Raw genomic sequence first — 15,822 nt, 5'->3', positions numbered from 1 at the left:
CTGCAGAGACCAGGCTGTTCACATGGTGCTGGCTCCCCCCATTGTCAACTGCTAAATAGATATAAAATACGTTCAGTATTTCTCCTTTGGTGCTTTCTCCCATCAACAGCTGCTGTGGTCAGCCCAGGGAGCAGAGAGAGGCAAGAGTACTCGCGAGGTGAATCCGAGGGGAGGTGTTGACTAAACAATTTATGAAGTGCTAAAGTGTGACGTGACCTTAGGCTTAACCCTCCACTCTTGAGTCGATTAAAAAAGCATCGTTCTTGATTTCATTGAAAGCAGAATCCAGCCCAAGCTCCTGCTAGTCTGGATTGGTCTCTTCCAGACTCCAGTGTGTTCTGTGTTTGTCATATCCTGGTTTAAAGGAGCATGCTCGCAACTTTCATAAGTAACCGCCCCCGCCTCCAGCCTCCCTGTAGACCAGTTAGTGACCCTGTTCAAAGTGTCTCTTCAAGTCATTGGGGCTGAAATAGTGAAAACAGTGTGGGTCAGACAACACTCGGGGGGAGGGCAGATTTTCAGAGGCACGGAGGGCATGAGGTGCCCACTGCATTTTCGAGAGTCTCCCTCTTTGTGCACAGGCCATTTCAATGGTGGCCCTGTTGGGTCAGTTCCCCCATTGTTTGGGGTGGGCCTTTACGCAGTTACGAACATTTAGAGACGTGGGTGTGACAGCGCGGCGGGGTTCCCCCGACTCCTGCACCCTTGTAATAGCACGAAGAGACTCCACCAGCCAGTAGAATAGAGGGAGTTTATTGCTTCTCCAGGATACAGTACAGATGTAATCTGGTTCCAGGGCAGGCCTAGGATGCCTCAGCCCCCCTTTAAATGGCGGAGATTGGGCCCCTAAATTCCAGCCCCTTGCTTAGGCTGCTCCCTCCATGATACCAGACAGAAATTGTCCCACTTCCAGCCCTGCCCCCAGCCAGGGCTGCCCTCCGCCTTCCTCCCTTTGTTCCTCTCCCTGGGAGGTAACCAGTAGATCAGGTTACCTTCCTGACCCATCAGCTACTCTGCTGGGCCGTGGTTCAGACAGCAGCCAGTGGGGTCACCCACAGCCCAAGCCTAGCAACCAGCAAGGTACCAACACTACGTCACGGGGTGGCCAAGACAAGGCCTGAAACACTTAAAAAGCCCACTGTGGAAGCTCCCTAGATTTTAAATGGATAGTGGCTCATTAAGTGACTCACAAAAAGGGTTCTTAATCGCTTCCCTCAGATCTGTCAGACGTTGCCACCAAGTGTTTCCTGCTGTACATCCAGAATTCCTTTTTCCTGTTCTCGGTTTCATCTCAATACCAATCCCTGTTCTCCATGGGGGTTTCAAATGCTACCACCTTCACTGTCATTTAGCTAAGCCACATGTCACACATTGAGGCCTGGAAGTCTTCCCTTGGGAATTAATCCCACCAGCTCTTTAATCAGTTTGATTTCTTGTCTCTCTTCACATGATGCACAACCTGTGGAACTCCTTGCCAGAGGAAGTTGTGAAGACCAGGATTTTAACAGGGCTCAGAAAGGAGCTAAATAAATTAATGGAGGATACTTCCATCAAGGGCTATTAGCCAGGATGGGTGGGCATGGTGTCCCTAGCCTCTGTCTGTCAGGGGCTGGAAATGGATGGCAGGAGAGGGATCACTTGATTCTCTGTTCTGTTCACTCCCTCTGGGGCATCTGGCATTGGCCACTGTTTGCAGACAGGACACTGGGATAGATGGATCTTTGGTCTGACCTAGTACGTTCTGATGTTTCTGAGTTAAGTGTGACTTATTAACTTTGTGTGTGTGTGGGCATGATTTGGGAACCCATGATAGGAGAAGCGTGGCTACCAATCCAGAGGCCTGGTTGACAGCTGCATTAAAATCCTGTGGCAGTGCTGATGCTGACCTACATCTCCCTCATATTAATGCTGTTGGAGCATAGTGACCTTCCTGACCCTCTCTGAAAGTCGTACAGGTGGCATCCATTCTGCAGCCTCTCCCCTGTGCCAAATCTGATACCCTTTTCCCTTATAGTAGGAGAAAGAATATAATCCCAGAGGCTTTCTTGTTACAATTAATGAGGAACTAAAAAATGGAGCACAGCTGAGACAAATATGAGGAGGAAATGGAGAAATAAAAACATGATTGTGGAGTAATTCCAAATGAAACTTAGGTCAGAAATTACCAGTCCTGTCAAGGTCTCACCCATCATTCCACCCACAGCAGAACATTTCTCAGTCTTTCTCCAGTACTGCATGTTATCAAGTTTTACATGTTTCAGGCAAGATTCAGGTAAATCACATCAACCTTGAGTGATTAAATATAGGAAGAGGAGTGAGTTATGTGGCAGGTGAGCTAGTCAACTACCGAGAGTTTTGTAAAAAGGAAAGAAAGCAGACTAGCCTCTCCTCCATCAGACCCCATGATGAGTTAGATGTCACCTCACTGTACAGTAATCTGACAGCTCTGAAAACACAAGTTAAGAAATCCGAACATTTTGTAACCAGACATCTCCAGGAGCCGGTTATATTACTAATTGTAGGCACAAATCAGGTTTTACTGCAGAGTTCTGTCCTTGTAGGGCCATATTGTAAAGTGGTAAGTTATGTTAAGGACCGAGTTGCTAGTCAAATGTGTTGGTGATAGTGGTAAAACTGTGAAGGGCTATAAAAATGGCAAATTAGGCCCTTGCTGGAACAAACTCCTATCCCTCTGGGCAGGGAGGAAATAAAATGCTAAGAGCCAAAACCTCAGCTGCTAGAAATCGGGGTAAAGCTGCACTGGTTTCAGCAGAACTAAATTGGTTTATTCCAGCTAAAGAACTGGCTTAATCTTCATTTGCTATTATGACTGGAAGGAGAAGCTGAGCTTTGATATGTCACAAGAAATGTGGACATTTAATTACTGAAAACTGGTAAACCTTTGTGCTAATATGACTGGTCTTATTTCCTCTAACCAGCATGACAGATCTGCCTGCAGAGATCCAGGGACAGAATATTTAGAATAGGGTTAGGTTCATTCCCTACTGCGTGTCCTTTCTTTTAATCCTTTTGGGTGGAAATCAGCTGTGTCCCAGCTCCGAGAGTCCTGTGATTTCTGTGAGAAGGTAGGCTTTCATTTTAAATAAAAGTAGATTTCTAGCCTTCACAGGCCTGTAGAAAAATGCAAAAACACAATCCCTAACAGCTCCAAAACAAAAGGCAATTCAATGAGCCTCATATTTATTATTATTTTTAAATCACATGAATGTTAAGGGTCTTCACCAGGACTATGAATTGTTTAAGGACTTGTGTAGGCCCTTAGCGCAGGAGCATAAGAGTAACACAATTTCACACTCCATCTGCTATTGGCAGATGCAGCCCTAGCAATACAATCATTGCTCTTGGTAAAGATGCAGAGCTAGACATGCTATGTTGAAAAGATTCACCTTTCTGTCTTAAAAGCATTTGCCTCCCTCATGATTGGAAACAAACTATTAGCATTTGTTCCTGTTTGATATCAACCCATAATGAGGCAGCAGTGTCCTATGAATAAGTGAGTCATACCCATGCAATGACATTACTACTAGGCTGCGTCTAGACTGGCCGCTTGATTTTACACAAAAGCACTGACGTTCTACTGTCCAAAATCAGTGCTTCTTGCACAAATGCTTTGATGTTCCTGTTCGGGCAAAAGCCCTTTTCCGAAAATGGTTTTGTGCAAAAGGGCCAGTGTAGACAGCTGAAAGCTGTTTTGCGCAAAAAAGCCCTGATGGAGAAAATGGTGATCGGGGCTTTCTTGCACAAAGCCGTGTCTAGATTGGCACAGATGCTTTTCCGCAAAAAGTGCTTTTGCGGAAAAGCGTCCGTGCCAATCTAGACACTCTTTTCCGCAAATGCTTTTAATGGAAAAACTTTTCCGTTAAAAGCATTTGCGGAAAATCATGCCAGTCTAGACGTAGCCCTACAGTGAAAAGCACATACTTGAGGAAACAACCTAAAACCTTCCCCCACTTCTGATCTCGCAGGTGTACTCTACCTGATTAGATAGCAGGCCTGTCAAAGTACACTAATCAAAGCAGCTTCAACCCTCTGGTGCAGCCCATCTGAAAAATACCAAACACCCTCAAACCAAACCCGCTTCCAGATGATTAGGGTATTAGGTTTCCATATACCACAAAACAGGCCTAATTAGCTGATTACCCTACAAAATACTTTCTTCACTTTGGAAATGGACAGAGAAAATAAAGTATCAGAGCAGTGGCCTTGTTAGTTTGTAACTTTAAAAACCGAGTTCTGTGGCACCTCAGGGTACATCTACGTAGCACCCTTACCTTGAAATAAGCGACGCAATTTGCACTCTGCAAGTTGTATAGCTTATTTTGATCTTATTTTGAAATAGAGCTATTTCAAAAAGTCCTTTAACCTTCGTGTAACGAGGGTTGCAGGGATGAAGGAATAGCGCGCCCGTTATTTTGAAATACATTTCAAAATAACGGGCATGTTTAAAGATGCAGAATTGCTATTTTGGGATATTTCCAGATTCCCAAAATAGCCCCTCTGTTTAGATGTAGCCTTAGAGACTTGTGTGTGTGTGTGTGTATATATATATATATATATATATATATATATATATATATATATATATATATAGTATCATGAGCTTTCAGGGGCAAAACCCATTTGTTCAGATGAGATGAGCTTGAGTGGAGGAAAAAAAGGGGGACCCTCAGAATAAGAAGGGAGAGGGATATTTAAAAAAAGGTACCTGCCAATTGTGCTAATGAGGCTAACTGAATGGCCTAGAAGTGTCCCTTACTTCGATTTTGATGTCAATGGGTTGTTGTATATAAGGAGAAAATAAAGGTAACCAGAGATAGTTTTCCCCTGGGAAGTGGCTCAAATTGTAACACCTCACAGAATAAATCTGGAAATAATTCTATATACTTTTATTAGTCTTTAAGATGCCACAGGACTACTCGTTTTATCACAGAGTAGGTAGAGCAATGTGGTTTAAGTGTCATTTCCCATCAAACGTGTTGGTGTCCCCAGAGCTCACTCATAAAGCAAATACCATCTACTTGTTTTGTTAGTCTTTAAGCTACTGCAAGACTTTTTGTGGTTTTAAGTTTTTCATAAAGCAGAGACTTTCACAGATCCTACTGTGCCATCTCTCACTCCAACCGCTTCTCCTTGTCCCCCTTTCAGCAGCACCAGACTCATGCTCAATTTCTAAAAAACAACAACCCCACACCTTGTCCTGCTAAAGCCACACTTCTTAAAGTGTTAGTTTCTTTTGGACACATTCTCTAGGCCATGGCCCCTTTGTATCGCATCACCATGCATGCTAGGCATCGCTACACAGAGGACTGGTGCGCTTTCCAAGCTCCCCTTCCCACCCCTCCTCACACACACTTCAAACTGACCAGTGTCTCTCTCAAGAGAGTGGAAACTATTTACTAAATATATTTGCCCAGAAGTTATTTATAGCTTGTTCCTAATCAACTGGGCCAGCCACCATGCCATGTTGCACAAAGACATCCTTGTTGGAAGACACAAGCAATGAGCTGCATAGTTTCTGCATGACCGGCTTCCTCAGTGATCCCAGCGACCTTTGAACCAAGTGACAAGCAATCTGTAGCATGGGCCCTGTGACCATTATAGGCAATGAAACAGAAGTGAAAGGGTTAGGAATTGGGTTCTGTCTCCTTAGAGCCAGGAAGGCACCTTAGGCATGATACCAGAGGCATAGAAAATATTGAACCAGAACTCCATGGCATGACATTGTCCTAACATGCAGGTCTCCCCAACCCAAATTCAGTTTAGGATTCATTTATCTAATGTCCACTAGACTTATCTTCCAACTCATGTGTGAGAACCTCTGAAAAATAAAAAAAGAACAAGTTAAAATCACTTAGAAAAGTTAGATGTCTGCAAGTCACTAGGGCTGATGAAATGTATCCTAGAATACTCAAGGAGCTGATAGAGGAGGTATCTGAGCCTTTAGCTGCCATCTTTGGAAAATCATGGAAGACAAGAGAGATTCCAGAAGACTGGAAAAGGCCAAATATAGTACCCATCTATAAAAAGAGAAATAAAAACAACCCAGAAAACTACAGACCAGTCAGTTTAACTTCTGTGCCAGGAAAGATAATGGAGCAAGTAATTAAGGAAATCATCTGCAAACATTTGGAAGATAATAAGGTGACAGGGAACAGCCAGCATGAATTTATAAAGAACAAATCATGTCAAACCAATCTGATAGCTTTCTTTGATAGGATAACGAGTATTGTGGATAGGGGAGAAGCGGTGGACATGGTATGCCTAGACTTTCATAAGACATTTGATATGGTCTCGTATGATATTCTTATCAATAAACTAGGCAAATACAACTTAGAAGGGGCTACTATAAGGTAGGTGCATAACTGGCTGGATAACCATACTCAGAGAGTAGTTATTAATGGTTCACAATCCTACTGGAAAGGTATAACAAGTGGGGTTCCGCAGGGGTTTGTTTTGGGACCAGTTCTGTTCAATATCTTCATCAACGATTTAGATATCAGTATAGAGAGTATGCTTATTAAGTTTACAGATGATACTAAGCTGGGAGGGGTTGCAACTGCTTTGGAGGACAGGATCATAATTCAAAATGATCTGAACAAATTGGAGAAATGGTCTGAGGTCAATAGGATGAAGTTTAATACGGACAAATGCAAAGTGCTCCACTTAAGAAGGAACAATCCGTTTCACACATACAGGATGGGAAGCGACTGTCTAGGAAGGAGCCCTGCAGACAGGGATCTAGGGTTTATAGTGGACCACAAGCTAAATATGAGTCAACAGTGTGACACTGTTGCAAAAAAAGCAAACCTGATTCTGGGATGCATTAACAGATGTGTTGTGAGCAAGACACGAGAAGTCGTTCTTCTGCTCTAGTCTGCGCTGATTAGGCCTAAGTTGGAGTATTGTGTCCAGTTCTGGACACCCCCATTTCAAGAAAGATGTAGAGAATTTGGAGAAGGTCCAGAGAAGAGCAACAAGAATGATTAAAGGTCTAGAGAGCATAACCTATGAAGGAAGTCTGAAAGAATTGGGCCTGTTTAGTTTGGAAAAGAGAAGATTGAGAGGGGACATGATAGTGGTTTTCAGGTATCTAAAAGGGTGTCACAAGAAGGAGGGAGAAAACTTGTTCTTCCTGACCTTGGGGATAGAACAAGAAGCAATGGGCTTAAACTGCAGCAAAAGAGGTTTAGGTTGGACGTTAGGAAAAAGTTCCTACCTGTCAGGGTGGTTAAACACTTGAATAAATTGCCTATGGAGGTTGTGGAATGTCGATCTCTGGAGATATTTAAGAGTAGGTTAGATAAATGTCTATCAGGGATGGTCTAGATAGTACTGGGTCCTGCCATGAGGGCAGGGGACTGGACTTGATGACCTCTCGCGGTCCCTTCCAGTCCTAGTATTCTATGATTCTATAAAACTAGGTGCTGTTCTACAGTATGGTGGTAACATAAGAATGGCCATGCTGGGTCAGACGGAGGAGGCCGGTGCTCCAGAGGGAGTGAACAGAACAGGTAATCATAAAGTAATCCATCCCATCACCCATTCCCAGTTTCTGGCAAACAGGCAAGGGACACCATCCCTGTCTATCCTGGCTAATAATCCTTGATTAACCTAATCTCCATGAATTTATCTAGCTCTTTTTTGAACCCTATTAAAGTCTTTACCTTCACAACATCCTCTGGCAAGGAGTTCCACAGACTTAGTGTGAGCCCACACTCTCCTCGCTATTGCCAGAATTGAGATGTGAATCACAAACATCCTGATGGGTTGTCTGCAGATCGAGGGCTTTCTTTCCAAGAGTGTTCTGCTCATTAAAACTATGAATATCTCCAAATTTCTTCTCTGTCTGTACGTTTGGTTTTCAAGTCCCAAATTTCCTCAAAGTGCAGATCCAGGGTTTTGGGTTACACTTATCACACCTCACTAGTTTCTTTCCATAAAGGGACTTTGTTTCCTGAAGAAACGAAGTGGCTTCCAAGAAAATGGAGTGTTAAGGAACAGTATTAAGGTTCAGTCTTCAACAGGGACTGTGGCGGCTGCTGCAAGGAGACATACCAAGCAGTTAAAAGACTTTTGTGGCTTTTTATTAAAAGGAGAAGGGGTTGGGATCAGTTTTTCTGTATCAGATGGTTCATAATGGAATTGTGCAGTTCTGTCACCCAACCCTTTTCCTGAGTCTCTGAGGTGAGTGCCCTGAACACAGGGCTGGCAAGTCAGTGGAGCCAACAGTCTCCATGGGTCCATGGGCAAGGAGGGCAACTCTGAGTTCCTGGAAGGGGCAGGGCCAAGGGTAGAAGGGCAGGGCAGGAGCAGACAGCCCTCAGCAGCACCCAGAATGCCCGCCCCAAATTGCTGCCCAGAGCTCCAGCCCCTTTGAATCACTGGGCCCCAGGGGGCAACTGCCGCCTATGTCCCTCCCCCATCGGTGAGTCTGAGGAGAATGAGTATCACTCCCTGGCCCAATTAAGTTAATTAAAAGGAACGGTTTCAACAAAATAAAAAGACACCTATGAGAATATCCCTGAGCCCTGTGACGAGGCAGCGGGGATGGGGGGAACCCCTATTTCAATCCCTTTTCCTCAGGCAGCAGAGGGGGAACTGAGTGAAAATTTCCCCACCTCATAGGATGCCCCTGAGGTGCATCCTATGATGCTCAGCCTCTGAGCTCTCCTATTGGATCGGACCCTGCAGGTAAGTCAGGCCAGGCCACACCTGCCTGTAGCTCATCCTGGAGCTAGGTGCCCAGAGGGAGACAGCAGAGACGCAGGCGCCCGAAGCCAGGTAGAGCTGTGCCTACAGCAGCGTACAGGGGATGTGTAGCTACGTGGGCAGTGACAGGAGAAGCTGCTGCCACCTTCTGCTGGTCCAGGCTTTGCGGGCGGTGGGGAGAGACCCTGGCAGCCAGGAGGCGGCAGGATGCTCTGCAGTGTAAAGAGGGGAGACGACCTGGGTCTGTGGACGGCTGGCTAGGGATACCCTGCTCATTGGGCGCACGCAGCCTGTGCAGCACCTGCCGCTGTCTGTGCGGACCGACCCGGACGCCACGGTGCGGGGGCGAGTGCGGCCAGGCACCCACTGCGTTGGGGGGGGGGGAGGTTGGGATGCCTACAGCTGAGCTTTGGGTGTCTCATGGATCTGGGGGCCTGCCCTGTTCTCAGCGCAGGTGCGGGGGGAGACTCATGGGGCAGGAGGAGACCTCAGGCGCTATGAACAACACCCCCCCTCGCTTTGCACAGCCCCTCTGCCCCCAGGGCAGCAGGGCCACAGGGGGCGGAGAGCGCGGCTCACAGGGGGGCCCAGCAGGCTCGCGCGCAGAGGGGCAGACGCGCGAACAGGCTCCGCTTTGAGTCCCCCTCCCCCACCGGCAGGGGCGCGCGGCCGTTTAACCGCCAGCCGTTTCCCTACACGCGCCCCTGGGGAGGGGGGCGGGGCGAGAGATTTCCCGCGCTCCCCAGCTGCGATGATTGGTCTGAGGGCAGGGGGAGCGCGGGAAATCTTCCTCCTCCCTCTCCCCCCCCCCCCCCAGGCCAGGGGCGCGTGGAGGGAACCGTTTGACGGTTAAACGGCTCGCGGCTCCATCTACGCACCGCTCGCGCCCCGGGCGGCAAGGGGAGGAGGGGGGAGGAGACTTCTTACGCTATCCCGCCCCCCAGCCAATCAGGGCCTGGGGGCAGGGGAGCGCGCGGAGCATCTCGCCCCGCCAAGGTGGGCCGCGCGCCGGATTGTGGCCGCCCCGCTGCGCCACGAACACACGTGGCGGCGGGGGCGGGGGGCCGGGTTGGAGCCGGAGTGTGCAATGTTGTTAGCTTGTGGGTCCGTGACGCCTCTGCGCATGTGACGCCCATGAAGCTCCAGCTCCTGGATTCGTGCGATGGCGATGCACGTGCACCCGGCTCCAGAACAAAGTAAGTTGCTGGCCCTTGGGGGCCTGGAGAAAAGTTTGGACTGTGCCTCCACCCTCCATTAAACTGCCCTACCTTGTGCATCCAGGCTTGAGGCTGTAAGGGCCAGTAATCAGGATGAGAGCTGTGCCTGGGCAGGGTATCCCACTGCTGCCACCACCTGTCCTTGCCTCTGTGCCAGGGCTACTCAACTTTGGAAGTCCCGGGGGCCACAATGACACAGCATGTGCCGAGTGCCACAACTTGAGTGTGGTTGATACTTGCCAATATATATGCAATTAGCTTCCTTCACACTGATGGGCATGAATACAAAGATAAAGGCAAGACTACACAACACAGCCCCATTTTAGTCCGTTCAGCTAATATTGATAAAATGCAATATTTACCTGATTTCCACTTATATGACAGCACTTTTAATGAGCAATGACAGTCCAGGAATTTAACTACTAAAATGCATATCAACAGAATTCCATTACATTGACTACAGCCGCTCCCCGAGTTATGACCACCTCCACTTACGACCATCCGCACTTACGACCAAAGTGGGCTAAATGCGGCTCCGAGTTACGAACGGTGATTACACGTGCTTACAAACAGCGCGGTCGCCATGTAACTCTATGGGATCCAAGTTACAAACACTTTGAGTTACAGACCAAGCGTTGGTACATAACTTGTTCATAACTCTGGGAGCAGCTGTACTTTTTTGTTTTGGCTCCCACCCACGGGCCTTGTGTTGAGCCCAGCGTAAACCCACACTGCACCGCGGGCTGCAAATAAACCAGCTGCGGGCTGCATGCGTCCTATGGGCCTGTGTTGAGTGGCCCTGTTCTATGCCTCAGGTCACTGAAAGAGACAGGAGACTGGTCTAAACCAACCCAAGCCTGGCACTTCTTAGATCCAAAACCTTCAAATAAAAAAGCCTCTTAGCTTTTTTAAGAGACCTGATTTTTAAGTTGATCTGATTTGGAGTGTGGTGGAGGGCTGGGGAGGGGGGAAGAGGGCTGACAGATCGGTTTTGAATACAGCCGCTCCCCGAGTTACGACCACCTCCACTTATGACCATCCACACTTACAACCAAAGCGGTCGTAAATGCGGTCCCCGAGTTACGAACGCGATCCGCACTTTCGAACAGTGCAGTTGCCATGTAACTCAATGGGATCCAAGTTATGAACACTTCGAGTTACAGCCAAGTGTTTGGTCCGTAACTCATTCGTAACTTGGGGACCGGCCGTACTTGGGACTGGTAGTCCTGGGTTTGAAGACACCCATGCCTATGCCCAGAGCAGGTAAGGAATGTTGTCATTTTCAAATATCAAGATTGGTTTGCTGTTTGCCATGTAGTGGCCACCTGAGAAAGCAGCTACTTGAATTTTCACTGGAGTGTCAAGTAACAGGATTAAGGTTGGATTTTTCCCGCTGGAACAAATGCACCCCAGCTATCTTGTGAAATCGGGTGTCACCATTAATATAAATCTATCTTTGCAATTTCAAAATTAAGTCATGGAGATATAATTTCACCTTTTCTACTGGCCCAAATCCATTGACTTCACTGGCATTACACCTGCAGAGACTATGGCTCATAATAGTTTGGCTACTTGTGGTCTGAAAAGACCTGGCCTGCAGAGGCACGTAAAAGTGAGTTCTTTGTCTCATCCTAAAAAGATCTTCCTAAAAAACCAGTTACTCACTCACATGAAAATACTGAGGTGCTAAAGTGTTCTCACAGCCACCACTGAATGAGACATGAACTCAATCTTTCCATGTCTACCAACTGATGTCACATATAGTTCCCATAGTCAGTGTTCCAAAGCAGTAGACCACTCGAATTGTAGCATGGTATGACTTTTAATCAAGGCACAGTTCTTAGACACTGTGGTCATAGGTGGTATGAATTGTGTGTAGACCTTGTTTGTTATTGTTCATTGTTCAATGAATGGGTTCTGTGAATTCGTTTCAGCATGGCACGATAACTTATGCAAATGTGTGTTTGCATGTGCATTAGCAAACGTATTCACAAGTAGGGCTGGTCAATTAAACCAAACTTTGTACTGAAATTGTTAAAAATATTTAGTCAGATAACCAAACGTTTTCAGACATTGACCATTTTCCCTCTTATTTTAGTGTTTTCTAGTTTTGAGGTATTTGGTTTTCTGATGGGGAGCGGGGGAGAAACTTTCTTTTGAACTTTTCTACAAAATATTTCCACTGGTTTTGTTGATTTTTTTTCCCATGGAGAAAGCCCCCATTTTTTGACTAGCTCCTGTTCAAGACACTGTCTTTCCAGAAACAGTTTTGTGATTTGTAGGAATTTTTGCAGGAGCAAATTTAGAGAAGGCTAAGGGCATAGCTACTCCCCTGTGCCCCCCCCCCCCCAACCCATCTCCCCCACCAAAACAGATCCTGGTCAACTGACTCAGGTTCAAGCTAGGGGTCTCCAAATAGCAGTGTAGATATTCCTACTTAGGCTCCAGCCTGGACTCTAAAACAGTGAGTAGGGAGGATCTGAGAAAATGTATGTTTCCATCAAAATTTTCTGTTAAAAAATTTTCCAGTTAAAAACCAAAATCTATGAAAACCAGAAAGTTTTCATGCATGTATCACACCCTCCCCCCAACCAGAAATGTATGTGCAATTAAAAAAAAGCAAAATATCCTTTTCTTTAGAAACTTTTCAAGGGAAATACATCCCATTTTTTTCACCAGTTCTCCCACTATCTGATCGACTCTGAACCTCCTCTCCTCTGCCATGGCTTTTTCTTTAGACAGATGAAGCCCAGAGCTGTTATTTTTTCCTGCCAAATGCTCCTCTAATGGTTTCCTACAGACTATCCATTGACCTCGGATTCTGATGAATTGACAATCAATTCAAGAAGGTTCCAGGGCAACATGTTTTTGGAAAGGAATGTGGGGATGCTATTTTTGCTTCCCTTTTTTGTCCATTCCTTGCCCTCAAAATAGCCCCTTCACAGTTCCGGCACACGTGCGGGCTAGAAATAGAGCCCCCAGTGGGGAATTTTCCTTTCCAGTGCACCCCAGACATTCCTTTCCCAATTAAGGATGTCTGTTCTAAATTTTTTAGAATAGTACATCTCTCCCCTATTAACTACCCACATCCCTCCTCCAAAGAGCTAATGACCTATGTGCATAGGGAGACACTTATCCAGAGATAGGCCAAAAAAAGATCAGAACACACTGGCTGCTTCAGAGCTTTCAGCCTGATATAGCAAATAGCTGATTTTAAAAAAATTACTGTCCAGAGCTGATTGCTCACAATTTCCCTGTATTCTGTCCAGTGGCCGCTAGAGGGCAAAGTAGGCCGATGAATGATGATTCGATAGTCAAGAGGCTGCTCAGCAGAGACCTGCTAATGTTGGGTCACAAGGCTTCTAACCAGAGTCTTGTCTGCAGTATTGTGAAGGGTGCAGCAGGCCTGGCAACTGAGTGGGGGTTGCTGGGGAACAGCAGTGCGGCTGGCAGCATCACACCCAGGCCCTGGTTCACTCTTTCTGGTAGAGTTTAAATTTCACCCAGAGGCAGCAGTTGTCCAGTGTTCCCTGATTTTGGAATGCAGTCACCAGTCAGTCTTGGGTGCTGTTTCTCCTCTTACATTGAAAGTCAGGAGTAGCTCCACTGAAGCCCGTGAGTCTAAGGCATTGTAAAGCTACATTCACTGGAGGAGTGAGTTGCAGCCAGATAGCTTCCCGGGGCATGAAAATAATTCCTTTCGGTACATGCTGTATGTACCACATATCAGCACCATCCAAAAAACCACAGATGAGCACTCAGAAGCCAGAAAATGCAACCTAAACTCTGCCCCGTGTGCTGCTGCATCACACTACTCTCTATAGTTAGAAATCCCAGAGTTAAGCTGCTCCTTACTTCAGTGAGCACCATACTACAGCCTGCTGGGCTGCGAGCCTGCAAGTCCTGACTCACAGAGCTTTCTGGCTCCTGACTCCCCAGTCCTGAAAGTCCCAGATCCAAAGTTCCCATGCTCCTTGGCAACTTGCTGGGGAGTTGCAATACAGCCAGGGCTCCCAGCAAGGGTGGCAGGTATCAAAGACCGGGGAGGCCAAATCTCCCCTAACCCAGGTCATGGCCCCACCCATGCTCCACCCCAAGGACCCACCTTTGTTCCCCCTCTCGCCTAAAGCCAGCAAGGACTCAGCCTGGATTTCGGGCCAGCAGTCAGAGATGGCTCAGGTTGGTCTAGATATTGGGACAGCCATTTGCGATGGGGAGGTTTGGGCCAGCCAATATGACCGAGGCAGGCCAGTTAGGACGCCTCTGGCCATGGGGGAAGTGCTCAAGGATTTGGCCATGGGGGTGGAGAGGGTACTCTAGTGTGTTTAGTGGGCAGGCGGCAGGGACCTGGGTGGGAGACGCAAGGCCTGGGGCTAGTCTCCCCGAAAAAGGGGTTCACCCACCACCCATGGCTCAGGGGGTTTTGGCTCCCGAGGGATCATGACAGCCAAGAAGGCTTATTTGGGTTTGGAAACACTGAAATGTTCTTGCTTCAGGGACCCCAAAAGGAAATCTTGCAGATTTACAGAGCCAGGGAAAAGCACCTGAATTTGGGGATTCTTGTCCCAGTTCATTGCACTGGTGCTGGGACCATTTGTATTTGTGGCACTGAAAACGGAGCCCATGGACCCGGGTTGTTACTACCACTTTGAGCTCAGGGTACGGCAGCCGCTCCAGCACCTATGCTTAATTTCTCAACATTTTTCCTGGGCATGGAGATCTCTCTCACAGCCAACTCTTCTCCTGGGTATGATGTACCAGGGGTTGGCGCTCTGTATCTGCAGTCAGTTCCAAGCACTCCATGCTCACCTGCCTTTGGCTTGCCAACACGTGGAGTGGAAATCACTCGATGCCGGAGAAGTACAAACAGAGAGTTGTCTGGAACACCTGGGATTATGTGGGACCAGCAGAGTCAGGGAGGACGGGGGATTGCAAGGGTCTGATGAGGGATTTCGGTTCAGAAGCAGCTTCTGCCTCTCAGCAGCATCTGCTTGTGTTCTACCCAGAAAGGACAGGCGCTGAGTCTCATTGCTGCAAGGTAACCAGGTGAGCAGCGGGCCTGTCCCAGCACCACAGACTGCTCTACACCCACAAGTGGCCAGTAGCAAGTCCAGCCTCTCGGCTGGGGGAGGGGGGAGGCCTCCAGGGCTCCACGCACTGCTCTACCCCTGAGTACCAGCTCTACATTCCCATTAGCTGGTTCCTGGCCAATGGGAGCTGGGGAGGATGGTGCATTTGAGAGCAGCGCACCGAGCCCTATGCACCCATCTGCCTCGGACTCAGACCTGCTGCCGGCTGTTTCTGGGGCCCAGCGTGATCTGGGGTGCCAGGGGGAGGCGGGAAGCAGCCTTAGAATCCCCGCTGCTCTGCTGACTGTAAGTTGCTGGAGGTAAGCCCCTGCCCAACCCAGTGCCCCAATCCTGCGCTCCAGCCCTGAATCGCCCTCCCCTGCACCCAACCCCTCATTCCCAGCCCCACCCTACAGCCCACACTCTAGTCAAAAGATACAATTATGTTGGGGCATGGGCAGCAGCAAGTTTCTCCAACTGGGTCCTGAGAAAAATAGTTTGATAACCACTGAACTAGAGGGGGTTGAGTGCCATACTGCACAAGGCCATTATGCTGACTTACAGCAGCCGGGACTCCTCCCCACCCCCCAAAATAATTATTGTATTAAGGGAAGGCAGTGGGTTCCTCGTAGTTAAGGCCATAACCAGTTTCGCTGCACCTTCAGTATTTATCTGGCCCCCAGAGTCTGAGCTCCACTTGGCTATTAGTGGATTTGTCCTCACAGCTGGTTTTGAAGAAAACACATGGTCAGTAAGCAAAGTTGTGAAGTGGGGGGAGGAGGGAGCTAACCCTCATCCTGTAGATT

General features: G+C 47.7%; 1 protein-coding gene across 1 annotated transcript in view; it reads left to right on the top strand.

Annotated features, from left to right (window-relative positions):
* The first annotated feature begins 9,618 nt into the window (after positions 1-9,618).
* OSTN (osteocrin) overlaps positions 9,619-15,822 on the top strand; it is a 225,221-nt gene continuing 219,017 nt past the window's right edge. The window contains exon 1 of the mRNA XM_075938270.2: positions 9,619-9,926. The gene's annotated coding sequence lies outside the window, so the exon portion shown is untranslated. The remainder of the gene's footprint in view (positions 9,927-15,822) is intronic.

The sequence above is a fragment of the Pelodiscus sinensis genome, chromosome 10 (assembly GCF_052426305.1).
Source record: "Pelodiscus sinensis isolate ZL-2025 chromosome 10, ASM5242630v1, whole genome shotgun sequence".
In the NCBI taxonomy this organism is placed as follows: Eukaryota; Metazoa; Chordata; order Testudines; family Trionychidae; genus Pelodiscus; species Pelodiscus sinensis.
Note: the sequence above shows the minus strand (reverse complement) of the source record. Positions and strands in the feature narration are given on the sequence as shown.